Source organism: Lepus europaeus, chromosome 14 (assembly GCF_033115175.1).
Source record: "Lepus europaeus isolate LE1 chromosome 14, mLepTim1.pri, whole genome shotgun sequence".
Taxonomy (NCBI): Eukaryota; Metazoa; Chordata; class Mammalia; order Lagomorpha; family Leporidae; genus Lepus; species Lepus europaeus.
The window spans coordinates 36,886,218-36,901,933 of record NC_084840.1 but is presented as its reverse complement, the minus strand read 5'-3'; the positions used below and the strand labels follow the sequence as shown (position 1 = coordinate 36,901,933).

Sequence of the window (15,716 nt, the reverse complement as noted above, 5' to 3'; positions counted from 1 at the left end):
ATTTGGCAAACCCAAATGTTGAAAGCTTAGGCAACTCCTAGATGACCATTATCATTCCTGAATAGCAGACTTTTCTGAGCTGGCAGCCAGAATGGACCTCCTGGCTGTGGACTGGTAAATGCTCCAGCTATAGGGTTAGGAAGTGTGGACATCTCCAGGTGGCTATCTCCACGTGCACACCAATACGTTTCTGCCATAACATGTGCTATACAATATTGTGGCATCCCCAAAAGACTCAAAATTCTGTAACTGGAGCTAGATAAAACTAATAATTGTCATTTGAGGAATCCTTAGTCCTAACATCACTAGAAAAGAAAAATATACATAGAGTTCTTTAACTTGTTCCAGGCACTCAGATAACCTAGGATGGCAAAACTTTTGCCAAAAATATAGGGGGAAAATATTTAAAGTGAGTTTAAATATGTCATGCCTTTATAACAAAACTCACAACCTAATCATACAATGAAAATTACCATGGCATCTAGGTAACAAACAGACTCAGGCACTGAAGTTATAAAGAAACACCAAAGGAGATGGCATTCTGATATTTTGACTAAAAAGCACCATCAACAAGAAATAAGTACACATAACTAATAGCAGTAAGAAAGCACTTTATTTACCAAGCAGGTCCCTGTATCAGAGTTCTGAGTTATGTCACTGACAGTATACCACCAAGCTGACCTTTACCTTAAAAAGAAATAGAAAAAAGGTATTTATCTCAATGCTAATAGTAATATTCAGGATTTAGACTCCACAAATATCTGTCATTCACAGTGCCTTATACTCTAAGAGAATGACAGATTTAAAAAAAAAAAAAATTTGAGCTTGAGAATGAAAACTGAAAACTAGTAAATTCTGTTTTGTTCCTAAATTAGGCATCTGCCTTGTTAACTCACCCAACAGTATTTGCCTTCCTTGATACGGCTGTCAGTGACCAAGAATTCCTGAGGATTTAGGAATTAATAACCTTAATATCCTTATGCACTACATATTCAACACAGCTCTTAATCACAGGGAAGGAACATTATCCACTCCCACTTTCCATCCCTATGGGATATTAGGCAATGTAGCATTCATTCCTTTCTCTGCCAAGTGCAATGCCTTGGTAACACATGTCCACACCCTGCTGGCTTTGCAAGAAGTCCAATCCAGCTTCAAAGATAGAGTTCAATTCCCTATATAGGAACAAATGGAATTGTTACAAATCTCTGAAATAGTCCCTAATCTTGTATAAGCTAAAATGTATACCTCTTACTTAGATCAAAGAAGCATAACTTCAGAAGCATTTGCTTTTCCCAATCTCTGATTATACTTGCAATAATGGTTATTCTGATACTTATACACTGACAACAAGGACTAAAAGTGCCCAGCACAACTACAGATGAACTCAGATTTTAGAAATAAGTTAAATTCTTGTTACTATGATATTAACTTCTTTACATATTTTTTAAGATTTATTCAAAAGACAGAGTGGCAAAGAAAAAGAGAGACAGATAGAAAGAGAATATGAATCTTCCATCCGTTGGTTCACCCCCAAATGGCCACAATGGCCAGGGTTGGTCCAGGCCTCCCAAACCAAATGAGGAATTGCCTCTGGAGTGGGTTGCAAGGGCACAAGTATTTGAGTCGTCTTCCACTGCCTTCCCGAGCCCATTAGCAGGGAACTGGATCGATCAGGAGAAGAACAGCCAGGACTCAAATTGGTGCTCTGATACGGGATGTCACAGTTGCAAATGGTGGCTTAACTGGCTGTGCTGCAACGCCAGCCCCTCTTCATGCCTTCTGACACCATCAAAGACTAAATATTGCAGATCTTTCAGCACATTCTTTGGCAGAGAGGGTTGGTCTGATAGCCACAATTAATAGTAGTTACAGCATCTCTTTTCTCACAGTGATAAATGACTCTGTTTCCTTTCTAGGAGAGTGGGGGGGGGGGTTTGGTGTGTGAGAAGAAGGAAACAGGAGGTAAGAGTCCTGGTATCCATGATGTCTTATTTCTGAAGGTAAAAGCCCTTGAACTTTCTAGAGAAATCTTCTAAGCCAAATTAATAATAATATGTAGACTTCATTAGGTCATAAGAAAAAAATTTTTTTGTGATCTCAACTTCAAAGTACAAAAAAATATTCCTTTGGTTTAATATATTTTGGAAGGCAATTAAATTGGAATATAGTAATATTCATTTTATTTTTGATATTATATTCAAAAAATTCAACTGAACATTTACACAAATCTCCCCTAAAAGAGTTTTTCATTTTTACAAAGTTTCTCTTAAAAACTTAAATCCTGGGGGCCAGTGCTGTAGTGTAGCAGGTAAAGCCACCACCTGCGGTACAGGCATCCCATATGGGTACCGGTTCAAGTCCCAGCTGCTCCACTTCTGACTCAGCTCAGCTATGGCCTGGGAAAGCAGTAGCAGATGGCCCAAGTCTTTGGGCCCCTACACCCATAAGGAAAACTCAGAAGAAACTCCTGGCTCTGGATCAACCCAACTCCGGCCATTGCAGCCATCTGGGGAGTGAATCAGCAGATGGAAGACCTCTCTCTCTTTGCCTCTGTAACTCTGCCTCTCTGCTTTTCAAATAAATAAATAAATAAATAAATCTTAAAAAAAAACTTAAATCCTGGTCCCTTTTGCTCAAGACTAACTTCAAATAAAAGAGTAGGGAGTTTTAAACAATCCAGAGATTTTAATGATTGCCTTCAGACTGACTAGCATCAGAAAAAGCCCTTGTAAGCTTGGTAAGAGAAACACCTACAGTACTGTTGTATCAGCAGATATTTGCCATTTGTTTGTTTTTTAGTACATATTTGAAAAAATAAACTATTCTCACTCTCAAGTACAAACTTGGCAATAAAACAAGCTATCCCCACTTGGATCTGCAGTGTAACAAAGAAAGAATTTGAATCTCAAGTTTATAAATGTTATCTCAAAGATAAAAGCTAATTAGAGAGTCCTATTTTATTTTGTATCCACTACTTTACTGAATGTTTAATGCTAGTATCCTGTGACTTAAAAAAAAAACAAAGCTAAATGGTAAAAGCAGAGGGAGAGACAAAGGAAGCCTATCAAGTATAACATCTTACTGCTAAGCATTTAAAAGAGTGATTGCAAGAGAAATAGGACTGGAGTAATTTTAGAATCTTACAAAGCAACTTGAGTGTAACAGTAATAGCTCTACTCAATATTGATACATATTAGCTAATATTTTGATTTATAAAAAAAATCCACAGGAAAGTAAAACTTAGGTCACTATTTGCTTAAGGGTTTAATAGTCAATAAAATAATTCAATCTTAATCTTTAATATTTCACTTCTAACCATTTCATAGGAAAGTCTTGAAGAGAACTAAAGTGAGTACTGAACTGAAGTGATATTTCTCACATCAAAATAAATCTTATTGGGATAAGTGTTTAGTGCAGTGGTTTTGCCTACAATTGGGATGTGGTGTCCCATACATTGGAGTACCTGAGGTTGAGTCCTAGCTCCACTCTTCATTCCAGCTTCCTGTTAATGCACATCCTGGGAAGCAACTGGTGATGGCTCAGGGACTCAGGTGCTGCTACCCACATAGGAGATCCAGATTGAATTCTCAGTTTTTGGTTTTGGTTGGAGAGTGAATCAGCAGATGGGGAATCTCTATCTCGGGGTCTGTCTCGTTGCCTTTCAAATAAGTAATATTAAAAATAAATAAAAATAGGTCTTATTAATTTGCTAAGTTCCACATTTTATTATATTCTAAAATAAGTTCTATATTTTAAAACTTTAGTGTACAATTAAAAACACTTTTTTAAGTACAGAATTTTTGGTTTGGGTTTTGTTTCATCATTCCTGCTTTAAATATCTAATCTTGCAGGTCAAGAGTCAGACAAATTATCTCATACCCCAAGATCCCATAACTGCATACAGCAATTATGCTTCCTTCTTGCTCCCACTCCATCACATGTCAATACTCAGACATGAAAGCATGTTCCTATCACTCTGCTATTTTTCTAGCTCACATTCTTTATTGAAACCTCAAATAGCTAAGTAAGTTCAACAAAAGTTTACTGATGATTAAGAATATACTATGGTTGGATTTTATTTTTCTGCTGTCTACTAAGCTCCAAAAATAAATTAAGTTAAAAAAAGAACACTTTGATTAATTCATGAGTCTATCCCCTGTAATTAAGAAAAACAGTTCAGCCTACAAGGAATCGGAGCAAACAGGAATAGAGAAGGAGAGAATAATGAGGAACAGAGGTAACAGAAGGCAAAGGGTCAGAGAATATGGGAAATGGAAAACAGCCATAAGTAGTTATCAAGGTGATAAATGTACGACATACACATCACACAAAACAAATGAAGCAACGTGCCTCACTTTGGGAACTAAGAGGAGAGGACAAATTATAACACTAAAAATAGATAAGTCGGAAGAAAAATAGATGTTCCACGCTACACTCTAACACAGTGTAGTACTTTGGTTTCTAAAACAATTTATCGCAGAAAAAAACACTAATGGAGAAAACTGCAACACGACACATACCTACAGATTAACTGCAAAGCCCTCCTGCAAACTGGTTCTTCTGCAAGTTTCAACTTTTTTTTCCCTTTCTTTAAATAAATCTTAAATTCTCCCAGTCTCTAGTGCAAAGATAATTGCCTCCTAGACAATTCAAACTGATTTAGCAACAGCTTTGGTTTGTAGAAGATTCTGTCTGATACTATGATAACACCTACTTGGTACTAATACATATGCAGCCTTTATTCGATGTAAGGATCAACTAAGGACAAAGTGAAAAACAAGTTTTAACAAAAGTTAATATAATACAAGGAGATAGAGCCTTTTCAAATTATCTAAACTATTCTCAGAAAAAAAGAAAACATAACCTGAGAAGATAACATTTTACAAAAAAAGAAGTATACCCCAAATCAAAGAGCTTGTCTTTTTTTGTAGTTGAATTAATGCTATGGTTTAACATACCACATTCAAACATTCTCAGAATATATTTCAGTATTATCTTCTAACTTCGCCAAAACTACCCTCTGGGGTAACTTCCTGTTGAATCCATTTTTTTAATATTTGGGCTAGGGCAGGGGTGGTGCTATACAAAAGGTAAACACTTACTTTTATATTTGAAAATTTCTTAATTTTGCTCTCATTCTTTAATAATAATTTAAAGTAGTATCAGAGATTTAACAGAGCCAGCAGACAACCTGACTGCTCCTGGTCACTAAATGGTGTTTCATTTAACTTTCTCCCTATAGTTCACAGCTTCCAATAACTACAGTCCCCAGGTAGAGCTAGAAGCTAGTATTCTGGCCTCCATGAACAGAGATGGAAATCAGGTTGGCAGAAGCATTCTCACTCCTTCAGCACTGAGCCCAGCTCCATACCTGACTGCCAGTGAAGTGGCTGACCAGTAGTTGAGTATCTTTCTGCCTCAGACCAGAAGCTTGGCAGGATCACAGTTCCATTACTTCTATTTCTTATCTCCTCCTGGATCTCTAAGATGCTGGTCTTTATTTTGAGGCTATATCATTTTATTTTTCTTTTATATTCTTACTTTGCCATGTGGAGGATGGTGTTAAAACAAGACCTTCCTGGGGTCAGTGATGTGGCATAACAGATTAAGCCGCTGCCTGTGATGCTGCCATCCCATATGAGCGTTGGTTTGAGTCCCAGCACTCCACTTCTGATCCAGCTCCCTACTCCTGTGCCTGGGAAGGCAGTGGAAGGCAGCCCAGTATTTGGGATCCAGCACCCATGTGGGAGACCTGGATGGAGTCCAGGTTCCTTCTTTCAGCCTGGCCCAGCCCCAGCTGCTGAAGTCATTCAGGGAATGAACTAGTGGATGGAAGATCTCTCTTTTCTCTCGCTCCCTTTCTTTCAGATAAAGAAATAAATATTTTATAAAAGACCTTCATAGCTTCATGGAGCCATCCTAACCAAAACTCAACTGTATCTCTTTGTATGTACCTGAGTGCCTAGTATAGTGCCTACTACAGAGTAGGTTTTTGATAAATAACTTCTATATGGTAAGTGCAATGAAAACATGTCAATGGAATCCTGAATAATGAAAGAGAACAGATACTTTTATAAACAAAAACTTTTGTAAACCAAAGTGTCATATAGGTTTTAATTGCTTTAATTCAAAACAATCACACTATTTCAGCCTCAGGAATGTAATATATTGCTGGGTAATTCATAATAGCTAAAACAGGTATAATTTGAAGAAAAATCAGTGAGCTAACAGGTATAAAACCTAAACACAGTGCTGATCCATCTCTTTTTGATTACCTTTAATCTCCACATACAGTCCATTCTTGGTAACTTTTTTTTTTTTGGACAGGCAGAGTTAAACAGTGAGAGAGAGAGAGAGAGAGAGAGAGAGAGAGAGAGAGAAAGGTCTTCCTTCCGTTGGTTCACCCCCCAAGTGGCCACTACGGCCGGCGCTGCACCAATCTGAAGCCAGGAGCCAGGTTCTTCCTCCTGGTCTCCCATGCAGGTGCAGGGCCCAAGGACTTGGGCCATCCTCCACTGCCTTCCCGGGCCACAGCAGAGAGCTGGACTGGAAGAGGAGCAACCAGGACAGAACCAGCGCCCCAACCGGGACTAGAACCCAGAGTGCCGGCGCCGCAGACGGAGGATTAGCCTAGTGAGCCGCAGCGCCAGCCGGTAACATAATTCTTTTTTTTTTTTTTTTTTTTAATTAAACTTTTATTTAATGAATATAAATTTCCAAAGTATAGCTTATGGGTTACAATGGCTTCCCCCCTCTTTGTATACAGAAGATCAGTTTAGTATATATTAGGTAAAGATTTCAACTTTTTGCCCATATAGCAACATCAAGTGAAAAAACTACCATTGGATTACTAATTATAGCATTAAATAGCAATGTACAGCACATTAAAGACAGAGATCCTACATAATTTTTTTTTTTCAAATTAATTAATTTTCTATGCCATTTCCATTTTAACACCAGGTTGTTTTTTTTTTTTTTTCATTTCCAATTCTCTTTATATACAGAAGATCACTTCAGTATATAATTAGCAAAGACCTCATCAGTCTGCGCCCACACAGAAACGCAAAGTATAAAAATACCGTTTCAGTACCAGTCATAGCATCACTTGGCTTTAGACGACACATTAGGGACAGATCCCACATGGGGTGTAAGTACACAGTGACTCCTGTTGCTGATTTAACAATTTGACACTCCTGTTCATGGCGTCAGTAATCTCCCTAGGCTCTAGTCATGAGTTGCCAGGGCTATGGAAGCCTTTAGAGTTCGCTGACTTTGATCTTATTCCGATAGGGTCATAGTCAAAGTGGAGGTTCTTAAAAAAAAAAAAGTTTACCTGGAATTAAAATCTATCAACTCAAAATGGATGTTTTTTTTTTTGTTTTTTGTTGTTTTTTTTGACAGGCAGAGTGGACAGTGAGAGAGAGAGAGACAGAAAGAAAGGTCTTCCTTTTGCCGTTGGTTCACCCTCCAATGGCCGCCGCGGTAGCGCGCTGCGGCCGGCGCACCGCGCTGTTCCAATGGCAGGAGCCAGGTGCTTCTCCTGGTCTCCCATGGGGTGCAGGACCCAAGGACTTGGGCCATCCTCCACTGCACTCCCTGGCCACAGCAGAGAGCTGGCCTGGAAGAGGGGCAACCGGGACAGGATCGGTGCCCCGACCGGGACTAGAACCTGGTGTGCGGCGGAGGATTAGCCTAGTGAGCCGCGGCGCCGGCCAAAATGGATGGTTTTTGACCCATGCAACCCACATTTCCTCAAAAGCAATCCATCCCAAGAGGCTTTGTTGTGAGTGGTATATACTACAAGGAAGATTAGTGTACATCCCACACCACATCAGAATACAATAAACTTGCAAAACGTAATATATCAACATCACATTGAGAAGAGTAATAATTTTCAGGAATCCTAAAAAACAGAAAAGGTCAAAGAATAAAAATTCATCAGCCTTTAGTGACTACTAGGACAAAATGATTTAATTTAATTCTGGAAGAAGTTTCTCTGATTTTACATTGAAATATTCTTAGTTTAAAGAAAACAAAATCATTGTTATTGATTTCAATAAAAATGTTTTTGATTTAATTTTGTCCTTTATTCAACCTCTGATTTATAAATTTTCTAGAATCAATACACCAAGTGAATTGTTCTAGCTTTTTTCCCACTGTCACAGAAAGAACTGAGATTATATGTTCCAAGTAAGTCTCCACTGACTTCTGAGGAAACTGAGACAAGTGAGTCCTTCCACCTACAAAGCTGAAAGCCTGAGGTTACCCCCAGCAACCTACGAACATCTCTATTGCTTTTAAAACTCTGTACATACAATGATTAATTGTTCTTACCCAATCTGTATGAAATCATCAAATAGTAGAAACAAGCAATTCATGGTTGATTGGAAATCTCTTCTACAGAATCCCTGATCTCACTTCTGTTACCTGATTTTCCTCCTCCAGACCAGTGGCTCTCAAATGTGAGCATGCTGGTATCAGAATCCCTCGGAGAGCCCATCAAAAACACAGGTTGCTGGGTCTCACTCTTTCCCAATACCCACCTCCGTCACCCAGAAGGTTCTGATTCAACAGCTCTGGGCTGAGGCCCTGGAATTTTCATTTTCAACAAGTTCCCAGATGGGGCTGAAGATGCCGGTTGGAGGCCTACAACCTCTTTCCCCTTTCACTACTTCCTATAACCAAATCAATTCTCAAAGCAGACACTCAAATGATAACCCAGGGCTCTCAAATGAAAACTATTGAGTTCAATATATAAACCGCTTTGACAGAGTCTTCATTTATTCTAAGCTCATCTCTTGGCCAATTTAGCAAACCCTTTCCACAGTTCTCTGCCACAATACCAACTCAGTGTTCCTTCCAAACACTTCATTTCTAAATCCATTTCAGAAGTTAAATCATTTAAACAAGCAAAAAAATACCAATATCCAAAGCGTATCTAACAGTTTTTACCATGAGTGGAAATGAATATACAGTGAATACACTATATTCTCTTCCCTGGTCTTATTAGACTGTTCTAAAAGATACAATGAAGATGCCATTAACCAAGTATTTACTCAGTGAATAGATATTTGAAATATATTCCTCTCATGTAGCAGGTTTTTAAAGGAAGTGATTTTTGGTAACTACAGTTTGATGCTTGGTATCCTGTCCAGGTAGAAGGAAACTAAAATATGTGAGAGCAGGACACAGCCTTCTGTTCAGGTATTTCTAGAGTTGAACAGTACACAGTATGTTCAGTACGCACAGGTGCTCAAAAAGTAGACAGAAAGACTAAACTACTCACTGCTTGTTAAATTTTTAAGACAAAATATTTTTACAGATAATACTAGAGCAATACATAGCTAATAGTAACATTTTACCCACTCCTTTGAATCAAATATTTGCTTAAATCCTCAAAGTCCTATGAGTATATTTAAAAAATTTGCTTTTATTCATGTTTAATTTTTAAATACTATTCATTCATATCTAGTACAAGTTTGAATGAAGTCATGCAAGTTATCCAAAACTAATAACCCCATGGAATATATGAAATGTATTAATGATAAAGGAAACTTTCACACAGACCCAATTAAGTCAACTTAATAATTTCATTAAACCATGACAGAAGAGTCTTATTTTAGTGCAATAAAGTTTAATGGAAACTCAGTTTGGTACTAAAAGAGTAGGCATTACATGCAATGAAGGCATAAATTATAAATAAGAAACAGTCTTACACGAAATCTAAATTTCCTCAGAAATTAGCCAACATATACTTATGACCAAATTTATGCATCTGGTTAAGAGAACAGCTACAGTGATGCTATATATTGTTTGTCACTTGCATTTGAAAAATGAGGTTATTCTTTAATTAGCTATTCCTAAGCCAAAGTTAATGCTTATTTGAAAATGAAGTTCATTACATGATTCTGTAAATGTACCCTGTAAGAACTACCATTACCACACAGCTGTATAAACATATTTACTATGACATATTCTTCTACCACAGGTGTATATTTTCCATTCCGAGTATTACTAATATGCACTTCAGACTAGTCTGATCTAGAATTAATATGTAAGGAAGGAAATATTTTTTAAATTACTTAACTAAATGTAAAATAAAATGTTAACCCAATAGAACACTTAATATGCCATAATTCATCTCTTTTAATTTGTTTTTATGCTCCAAGCTTTCCTGAAATGGCTTATGGTAGCCACTTAATTCTTTTTATTTTAGATATACTAATAATAGAATCTTCATCTAAAAGTAAAATCAATCTGAAAATAAATTACCTGATTTGTATTTACCAGACAACATACTTGCAGCATGAGTAGATTTCTTTCTAGTAACAAAGCAGAAAACAATAAAATATTCTTGTGAGGAAATAAAATTACCAGAAATTACTTTATAAGTTACAACTAAAGTTTGAATAAATCAGATATAAATTGTCCTTTCTTTTTTTTTTTTTTTTTTGACAGGCAGAGTGGACAGTGAGAGAGAGAGACAGAGAGAAAGGTCTTCCTTTTGCCATTGGTTCACCCTCCAATGACCGCCGCGGGCGGCGCGGCCGGTGCACCGCGCTAATCCGAAGCCAGGAGCCAGGTGCTTCTCCTGGTCTCCCTTGCGGGTGCAGGGCCCAAGCACTTGGACCATCCTCCACTGCCCTCCCGGGCCACAGCAGAGAGCTGGCCTGGAAGAGGGGCAACCGGGGCAGAATCCGGCGTCCCGACTGGGACTAGAACCCGGTGCGCTGGTGCCGCAAGGCGGAGGATTAGCCTACTGAGCCACGGCGCTGGCCAAATTGTCCTAACACCTATGTAAAGTATTAAGAGGAAAGGTTTTAGAAATGAATTTTCAGCCATTTTTGAACATCATGAATGCTAAAACTGATGGTCTATAAATACCATCTTTGGTAGCATTCAGAACAATGGCTTAGTTATGATTTATGATGTAACAGACCCAACAATGAAGAATCCCTTAAGGGCAGAGGTTTACAAAACACACAAATATATTTTCTACCTAACAAATAATCCAGACTTCAACTTTGGAGATTACTTTTTTCTTTGGGTAGAATAAAATAGATTAAAAATCTCACAATGCAGGGACTTAAATACCTTCCATTCCTCAAGTGATTCTAAAAGATATCTAGGCCTTTACATAATAGACATGAGAATATTTTTCAGCTTTTGTCCAACACCCATCAGCTTCACCCTTCTTGATTAGTGAATAAATATGTGGATTACTTTTATTTTCCATAAAAGGGGTCTGAATGGTAGGAGTATATAGTTCATATGTTATGTTTCATTTGCTCTGAGTCCTGTTACCAGCCAAACACCAAAGTAGATAAAGAAATATTGCACGTATTTAAGCATAAATTTGATGTTTATCCACTCCACTGTCTCTTTCTGAGGGAATGCCCAAACAAAAGTCCTCTGTTTCACAGAAGTAGATCTATTCTCTAGCCTCTAAGCAAACGTCTCAGAAACTGGAATGTATTAAGCACCAAATAAATCAAAGATTCAGAGTAGAAATCCTTAGTTTACCTGGAAGGCAATGCCAAATCCCTTCTAACTTTTCATAGTGTACATGTAAATCTAATTTTACATAGTGTAGATTTCTAACCAGTGATCACAAAGTCAGCTTTGGCACTGATACAATTTTTGCTTCCCCACACATAACAAAGAGTAAGAAAAAATAATTTGTTACATTAAAACTTATGTTCCAAATTCTGTAATATTTTAGATGTATTTAAACATAACTAAGTTTTAATATTTACTTTTTACAATTAATACTTATTTAGACATGTCAAAATATCCATTTCTTTGCTCATATATTCTTGCATCTCACACTCTGGTTCAATTTCCTTTGAGCTGAAGTATAAGCTTTTATAACTCTTTCAGCAAAAATCTGTGAGGAGTACACCTCCTCAGTCCTTTTTTCACTCTTACTCTTAAATTATTTCTCTTAGTTTGGAGATTTTATTCCACTGTCTTCTGGCACTTATTAGAAATCTGCTGTCAGTCTTAATAGTCATTCTTGGCAGAAAACTCCCTTGAATCTCTGGTAAATGTTAATACTTTCTTTTTTCTTTCAGATGACTATTTTATACCTCTTCCTGTCTCCTCAAAACTTCTCACAAATCTTTCTTCATTTCATGTTCAGCTAATGAAGTACTTCATTTAGAATATAATAAGCCTGAGGATGCCACCTGTGGTGCCAGCATCCCATATGGGTGCCAGTTTGTGTCCCAGCTGCTTCACTTCCAATTCAGCTCCTGCTAATGGCCTGGGAAAAGCTGCAGAGGATGGCCCAAACAATTGGGCCCCTCCTATCTACATGGGAGACCTGGAAGAAGCTCCTGGCTCTTGGTTTCAGCTTGACTCAGCCCTGGCCATTATGGCCAACTAGGGAGTGAACCAGTGGATGGAAGACTGATTCTCTCTCTCTCTCAACTCTGGCTTTCAAATAAATAGATAAATATTTTTTAAAAGTAGCAACAAAACTATCTTTCTGAGTCCTCTGTCTCCTTAGATAAACTGCCCAGATTTAATAAAAAAAAAATGTACCTAACTTTAGCTTCCACTCATCACTTTGTTGACCCGACATTAGTTGAGATCACAATTAACTCAACTGGGACCATAGTGCAATGAATTATCATTTATTTCATTATTTTCATTCTGAATCTCCTATCTCTAATTTTTCAGGTTATTATGCTCTCTTAAAGGTATGTTCTAAGTTATTTTGGTTGTTGCTGTTATAATTTAAAACATGGCTGGCACCGTGGCTCAATAGGCTAATCCTCCACCTGTGGCACCGGCACACCAGGTTCTAGTCCCAGTTGGGACACCGGATTCTGTCCCGATTGCCCTTCTTCCAGCTCTCTGCTATGGCCAGGGAAGGCAGTGGAGGATGGCCCAAGTCCTTGGGCCCTGCACCTGCATGGGAGACCAGGAGAAGCACCTGGCTCCTGGCTTCAGATCAGAGCGATGCGCTGGCCGCAGCACGCTGGCCGCAGAGCGCCGGCCGCGGCGGCCACTGGAGGGTGAACCAACGGCAAAAAGGAAGACCTTTCTCTCTGTCTCTCTCTCTCACTATCCACTCTGCCTGTCCAAAAAAAAAAAAAAAAAAAAAAAAAAATTTAAAACATAACCACAACTATAATTGAGTTTTTCAGACTATTCAGCTAAGGATCATCCAGATTACAAGTTTCTATAGGATACCTACTTTCCATGTGACAGCTGATTCATTACTTGATAGTGGCTTCAAAGGAAGAAAGAAAATAGATTACTAAAAATCAACTTTTTAAGTGTGTTGTGAAGACAAATCCACTCACCAACTGGATTTTGTTTATGTACCTCACCTACTGCCATAGATGACCCAGATTAATCTTCCTTCTTTAAGAAGCAAGTACTGCTTATCCTTATTTTATCAATGAGGAAACTAAGGCTTACAAAAGCTATCCCTTGGTTACACAATGAGAAAGTGGCAGAATTGACATTCATAGCTAGGCACTCTGAATCCTGAGCCCAAATTCCTAACCACTACACTGCACACAATGTCTACTCTAAGGGTCAATGTTAATAAGGTAATATGCATATGATTGCAGGAACTCAATTACCTGTATTTTACTTTTTAAAATTAATTTTATGAACTTACCTAACTACATAGCATATTTTATAACTTTTCTTAAATTTCACAGTAAAACTATTTAAATTCTAGAAGTCAGAAATCTTTGGAGAGTATTAACAACAAGAGCAATGTTTTTTGAAAACTTTCATGAAGGCAACAGACAGTTCTACATTCCCTCAGGGCCGGCGCTGTGGCATAGCAGGTACAGCTGTCGCCTGTAGTGCCGGCATCCCATGTGGGCACCAGTTTGAGTCCCGGCTACACCTCTTCTGATCGAGCTCTCTGCTATGGCCTGGGAAAGCAGTAGAAGATGGCCCAAGTCCTTGGTCCCCTGTACCCACGTGGGAGACCGAGAAGAAGCTCCTGCATAGCTCCAGCCATTGCAGCCAACTGAGAAATGAACCATCGGATGGAAAACCTCTCTCTCTCTGCCTCTGCTTCTCTCTCTGTGCAACTCTGCCTTTCAAATAAATTTTTTTAAAAAATAAAAAATAAACATTACATTTCCTCTTGTTCCAGTTAAATGACCTCATTCTTATAAGCTAGACAATGTAAAACAAGGCCCTCACCATTTGCAGTGAGCACACAATTAAATGAGATTTTATTTTGACTATTTGATGGACATACAATTTGGAATTCAATGCTCATAATTATCTTCAGCCATTTACTCACTCTCAATGATTTCACCAACTTGAAATCATCCATGACAATTTATCAAGTAAGAAGACACCTCCTTTCCCAGGCAGTTCCCAGGAGCATTTTAAAGTAGTTTTAAGCATTTCAAATAGATTCAGAGACTGTTTTCTCAATTCCCATCCCCCTTCCTGTTTAAAATCAACAGGCTGAAATTTGGGTGAGGCAGCAGAACACAAGAAGACAGTATTAAACATAATTTCTGTGAACTTTTTCTCATGGCCTTGTTGTAGGAATCAAGTGAGAAAGTAAAGGACCATACTTATATAAACTGTTCTTATATAAGAACATATATTCTTAGATTCATTTATAGTGTAATTTCAAATAGAAACTGCTTTAAAAGGTATTGACAATTTATTTTCTAAAAAGGTGCTTTATTTCCTCCAGAAACATTGAGATTAAATGTCACAAAATTAAAATAGTTTAGTTAGGTGTGTTTTTATATCTGGGCTGAAGAACATTAACTAGGCAATTTAAACTGGTCAAGACGTTGAGCTCAGGAGCGGTTGCTTGGCTGAGCAGTGTATACGCTGCTTGGGATGTCGTATCCCCTATCAAGTATCCGGATTCAAGTCCTGCCTACACTTCCAACCTAGCTTGCTGCTAATGCACACCTTGGAAGGTAGCAGACGATGATTCAGGTACTTGGGCCCTGGTTTTGGCCTGGCCCAGCCCAGCTACTGCAGGCATTTGGAGAGTAAATCAGCAAACGAAGATCAATTTCGCTTTTTTCTTCGAATCAGCAGATGGAAGAGCTCTCTCTCTCACTCACTCTCTCTGCCTTTGAAATAAATAAATAATTTTTTTTTTTAGAAAAGTTGAGGTCATATACACAGGATATATAAGGGAACAAAGATAATGTTAAACAACCAAACCCTGACTGCAATCTCACACATTATCTATTAAATATGGAAACAATACCCTTGCTGCTAAATGCAGTAAGCTACTGTGTGGGTCATATAAGATACAACACAATAAAATACATAAAAATAAATAATTGTGTAGATCATATAAAATATAACACAATTAAAATGTTTTAAACTAGATATCTTTTAATTGATAAATTATTTTTTTTTAAAAAATATTTATTTGAAAAGCAGAGTTACAGAGAGATAGAGGCAGAGGCAGAGACGGAGAGATCTTCCATCTACCGGTTCACTCTCCAAATGGCCACAACAGCCAGAAATGAACTGATCCGAAGCCAGAAGCCAGGAGCCAGGAGTTTCCTTCAGGTCTCCCACATGTGTGCAGGGGCCCAAGCACTTGGACTATCCTCTACTGCCTTCCCAAGAACATCAACAGAGAGCTGGATTAGAAGTGGAACAGCCAGGACTCCAACCAGCGCCCATCTAGGATGCCGGCACTGCAGGCCAGGGCTTTATTTAACCTTCTGTGCCACAGTGCTGGCTTC

The 15,716-nt window shown here is 38.2% G+C and overlaps 1 protein-coding gene across 28 annotated transcripts in view; it reads right to left on the bottom strand.

Moving 5' to 3' along the window:
* The window catches only part of DISP1 (dispatched RND transporter family member 1), a 191,053-nt gene that overhangs the window by 91,219 nt on the left and 84,118 nt on the right, over positions 1-15,716 (bottom strand). For 10 of the 28 annotated variants that reach the window (XM_062210395.1, XM_062210418.1, XM_062210428.1 and 7 more), the window contains 3 exons: positions 14,920-15,086; positions 10,276-10,325; positions 3,467-3,661 (listed from right to left, as the gene is read on the bottom strand). The exons of 14 other annotated variants lie outside the window; for them this stretch is intronic. The gene's annotated coding sequence lies outside the window, so the exon portion shown is untranslated. Of the gene's footprint in view, positions 1-3,466; positions 3,662-10,275; positions 10,326-13,207; positions 13,226-14,919; positions 15,087-15,716 lie in introns of those variants that run through there. 4 more of the 28 variants (XM_062210399.1, XM_062210420.1, XM_062210396.1 and 1 more) reach the window with 3 other exon arrangements.